The following is a 5,537-nucleotide window of genomic DNA, read 5'->3' on the forward strand; positions in this document are numbered from 1 at the left end:
AATATTTTAAATGGTTATCATTTTTATGCTTTTCTTCAACTCTCTCTGCCCTCAAGAACATCAAATAAATTAGACTAGACCAGAGATTAATTGGTTACTAAGATTCATTTCTGTAAAAATAATACTGGAGTTGTAAATGACCATAAAGAGACTAACTGCAAAGTGGTTTAAGTTATTATGATGATAATTTAATTGTTCAAAACAATTTTCCCTTAGGATTATTTTTTCTCAGTCATTTATTTTACTTTACCAAATGACCTTTTAAGAAGTTCTAGAATCAGTATACTTGGTCAGGACATGATAGAAAATGTGCAGATACAGAGGCATGGTTAGCTTTCTTTCCATTCTTTGTTTCTTTTTTTCATTATGAAAATCATGTGCTTATTATTAAAACAATTCTAATTATATAGGTACTTCTAAAGTAAAAACCAAAAGTTCCACCCAATTCCGACACGTTAGCTTAGCTTTATATGAAAACTGAAAAACTATTTTGAAGTAGTATACTGAATGTTTAATATGAAAAAGAATATTAAAGAATTTAGATCTATTATATAATATAAATGTTATCTGAAATACAATATATCATATACTGTAAGATATACAGTATGAATAGATATTTGGTTTTTTTTGCACAAAGTTTAATTTTGAGTTCATTGTAGCATTTTTAATTTATAGTCTCATTAAAGGAAATATTTGACAACCCTGGAAAATGACTCTTTACACTGAGCACAATTTGTAAAGTTTAGTTTTTGTGTACTAACTGGTACCCAAGTGTTTCAATCATCCAAATATATACAGAAAAAGAAATTTAACAAAGTATATTTGCATTGGCCTCATGAAAAGTTATATTAGTTAGCTTCTGAGTCTGCAAGACTGAGATGAGGATTAGAGACTAACAGTCTAGCTTTGCCTCCTCTACTTGCTATCCATATCTTGAGCCAGAATCCATTGAATCAATACCAAAATATGAAACATTTGACCTGCCAATCTTATGAACTTGAAAAAAGTAGTAAAGGTGTCAAACAGAGAGGGATTCACCACAAACAAACTACACATTCTTTAATGGCTAGAAACTGTGTGTATTTAAATCACAATTCACCCTGAACTCTATTCATGTAAAAGTTTCACCTACATAAAATAAAGCAAGAAAAACACAGGATTTTCTTTTAAATCAAGTCTCACCTTGAGCTCTGATTCTCATGTAGTATAAGGAGTCTTCTACCAAAGAGATAGAAAGCAAAGCGTGGTCAGCTTGCATGGCATGTATTAACTACTCTATAAATATATGGAGCCATGGTGTAGTATGGAAGGGATGACAGGAAGTAGAAGGGAGGCAAAGGAAAGGGTTTAAAACATATTTCTATTCATGCCAATGATAGATGAATGCAAAGGAAAAGGTGGAAGGCATGAGAGAGGACTGATAACTAAGGGAATGAGGTCCCAGGAGAGCCTAGAAGTTACAGGATCCAGAACACTGGTGGCTTCCATGAAATAGACTAATTGCTCTAGAATCCTGTAGACATTGGCTTAGAGAATCTAATGTGCATTTGGACTTTTGGTAAGTACACTATCTTAAAAACAGTCCCAAAGATATGCCTTTTCCCTTTTATCTTAGAAAAAGAAATGACCTCCCTTCTTTCCCAAAACTAAATCTTCCAATGCTACTCAGGATTTCAAAACTTCTCACCACCTGACAACCTCTGGGTCTTGTTCTCTTAATTACCTTCCCAGCTGTGCTTCTTTTTGAGCTCCCTCTCCCACTGGTGTCCAGTCCATGTCCCCTGTGCTCCAGTCTGGCATTTTCCAGTCTCTGACAACTCATGAAACCCTTTTCATACTAATCTTGCAAATCATTTCCCTTAAAATTTTTTCCTGGTATAAAATGAAGTCATTTTAAGTTAAAAAATTATGTTTTTTAAAAAAATTTTAGGTCAGTGTTTTATTAAAGATCATAATACAAAATTCATTTTAATGTAATATTCTATAATGTTCATTTTATGCAAAAATTTTTTAGCCTTTTCCCATTTATCATGTGACAACATATCATTTGATTTACTTTAATTATGTAAGAGGATAGGATGGCTTAATAAATTTCAAAATGATAATGTGTGTGATTTGGGACTAATGTATATTAAAATATAGATTAAAATTTAATTACATGTTACATCATCAGGATTTGACTCACGTTACTTCAGCAGCTGATGTTTAGAATTCCTGCATTCTGTAGTTTTAAAAATTAGCTGGTTCATTTTTTATAATTGTTCCGTCCTAATGATATGAAAGGAGTTTTCAGGCTATTATTCACAAGTACTTTCCAAATAACATATTTTTATTAGATAAAAACTAGATATGATTATTACTTTTTCTGTTTATTTTTTCAACATTGGAGACATCTGTATGAGCTTTCTAGAAACTTTTACAAATGACTTATGGATCTGATTGAGATCGCCTTGAGGCAAATTTGCAGAAATATCATTATCATGCGCTTCTCAGTAACTTGTATTCTAACACCAGCATTGCTTACTCCTTGAATCAATATTTGACTTAAAAAAACCCATTAAAACCTATGATTATTGAAACCAGTGGTGTTCAAGTCAAGATCATCCTCATTCTAATGTCCACCAACTGTCACCCCTGCTTTTTGGGTGTGCCTTGGGGACTCTTGAATTGCTCTTTTGTGGTTGCCTCATGAATCCCTTGGAGCATCTTTGTGAAACTCTGGATGTTCGTCAGTTAGACCCATGGCCCTCAGATTAAACTGACCATCAGAATCAGCTGGAGAGGGGTTGTTAAAACACTGATTGCTGGGTCCCAACCCACAGAACCCTCTGAGTCAGTAAATCTGGCATGTTCACTCAGCATGCACACAATAAGCACAAAGTAGGGGCTAGTCTCTCACAGAATGCCCAAGATGCAAAGATGTGTAGCCTGCAGATCTTGCCTTTGAGAAGAATCCACTTGGGCTTCTCATTCATTCGCTGAATTGAAAACTCTTTGATTGTGAAAACTGTACCTTATTAATCTTTACACCCCTAAGAGTCTGGTACACATTTAGGCACATAAAAGGTTACTTCTTTTTTTAATTGACTCATTAAAAATATTTACATATTCAACAAATATTTATTAGATGTGCCACGATGAACGAACCAAACCTGATCCTGGTCTTCTTCATTGTAGTGACAATTCTGATGATCACTGGAGCTTATTCCTTGCCAGGCACTATTCTAGTGCTTTACATTTATCAGTGCATTTAAACCTCAAAGCAAGTCTGTATGGCGGTCACTGTTATCGCCCTAGTTTTATATTGTGAAAATCTAATTGTTCTACTCAACTTCCAACAGCTGTAAGAAAAGGCATTAGAATTGTGAACCTGGGATATCTGACCTCTGGAACTGTGCCCTTTGCAGCAAACACTACAGCTAATGAAGCTTATGTTCCAGCAGGGGAGATGGACATTGAAGATGAAGGATTAGTGAACTTCTAATATGTCCTGTGAAAGAGAATCCTAGGACATTATGACACTGTATGATGAAAGGGGTGAACCCAGTCTTGTGGGGAGAAGAGATGGCAGGGGAGGCTCCTTGGGAAACTGATTGCCAAGCTAAGATGTGAAAGATTAGCAAGTACTATGGAGGCAAAAAGGAAAGGCAAAAACTGGCATTACCCAGAAAGGAAATAGCATGTGTTTAGTTGGAAAGAGGTGTGAAATGTTTAAGGAACTGAAGTAATACTTATGTAGTGAAAGATGCAGCTGGAGAGAAATGTTGGAGCCAGATTATTCAGGCACTTAAAGATCTTGTTGACTTTTATGAATTGAATCATATCCCCTCAAAGACATGTTCAACTCCTAAACCTTGCTTCTGTGAATGCAACCTTATTTGAAAATAGGGTCTTTGAAGATGTGATTAGTCAAGATAAGAACAAATGAGATTATGGTGGGTCCTAATCCAATATGACTGTTGTCCTTTAAAGGAGAGGAAAAGTTGCACAAGGATGCAGACACAGGCACAAGCACAAGGGGAAAGGATATGTGATGATGGAGACAGAGATTAAACAGCTGCAGCCACAAGCCAAGGAATGACAAGAAGTGCTGGCAAACTACCAGAGGCTAGAAAGGGGCAAGAATTCTTCCCTACTGGTTCCAGAATGAGCATGGCCCTGCCCACACCTGGAGGCTCTCAGCTTCCCGAACAGTACAATAAATTTCTGTGGTGCTTTGTTATAGCAGCCCTAGGAAACTAATGCAGTAGGGATCCTAAGATTCCTCCTAAGAGCACTGGAAAGGCATTGAAGTGGTCTAAGCAAGACACTGATGTAAGATATACACAGATTAGAAGGGAGCAAGTATGAATGTGTGGAGGCAGATTGGGAGGCTACTGCAATAGTCTAAGCTAGAGAAGAAGGTGGCTTATATTAGGGTGCTAGCAGTGGAAATAGAGAGGATAGGAAGGTTATTAACTAGATTAAGGAGAAAATATAAACAGAGCTTGTTTAATTGGAGTGGGGGCTGAGAGAGATGCCAAAAAATTATCCCCATTTCTATCATGAAGAGAGATGCGATAGCAACCCCTGTATTTTTAAAAACTGACTGATAAAGAAAACCAGCCATGGAGAAATTTAGGAGGGGAATTGTAGGCAGAAAAAAAAAATCAAGTCCTTAATTAAGTCCTGATTTGGGAACGAACTTGATGTGTGGTGGGATGCAAAGGAGGAGAGGAGAGTGCAGGAGGAGGCAGGGCCCGGTTCAGAGAGCTTGTCAGCCAGTGCAGAGAGTTCCCAATTATTTTAAGTGAAATGGGGGGGCCACTGGGGAGTTTTCAACAAGACAGAGACATAAAATGTGTGTGCTTAAATATTGTGTTAGCTGCTATGTAGAAAATCAATTATAGAGAAATAAGAGTTTACTTGGAAGATATGCAGGAAACTGCTACCTTAGCCAGGTGAGGGACACTGGTGGCTTCAACTGGAACCACAGCAAGGGCAGCAGAGGGAAGGAAATGAAATGAGATTATTTCAGAGATACAGTTGGTGGGACTTGCTGATGGATTATGTTTGGTAGTTAAGAGAATGAGGAGGTTATATTTAGGCTTGAACTGGTGGATGGTGGTGCTTGCTATTTACTGAGATGGGAAATGCTGGGAAAGAACAGTTCAGATGGGGTGAACGTCAAGAGTTCTGTACTTTATGTGTGAAGTTTGAACTCCTACTAGACTTCCAAGTGAAGACCTACACTGACAAATAGATATATGAATCCAGAGCTCAGGATCAGGGCTAGGGGTGTAAGTTTGGGAATCTTACTTAAAGCCAAGTGGTTGGATACAATCATCTAGTGAAAAAGTGGCAGGAGAAGAAGGCATAAAACCAGGCTCCTGGGTACTTGAACTTTTAGAGGTTGAATTAGGTACCCCAGAAAACAATATGTTCTTAATCTTAATCCATTTCTTTGAGCCTCTTTTAGTTTGTAAAAGCTGCCAGAATGAAATATATGAAAAACAGAATGGCTTTTAAAAAGCAAATTTATTAAATTGCAAGTTTAC

Source organism: Tamandua tetradactyla, chromosome 1, assembly GCF_023851605.1.
Source record: "Tamandua tetradactyla isolate mTamTet1 chromosome 1, mTamTet1.pri, whole genome shotgun sequence".
Lineage (NCBI taxonomy): Eukaryota > Metazoa > Chordata > Mammalia > Pilosa > Myrmecophagidae > Tamandua > Tamandua tetradactyla.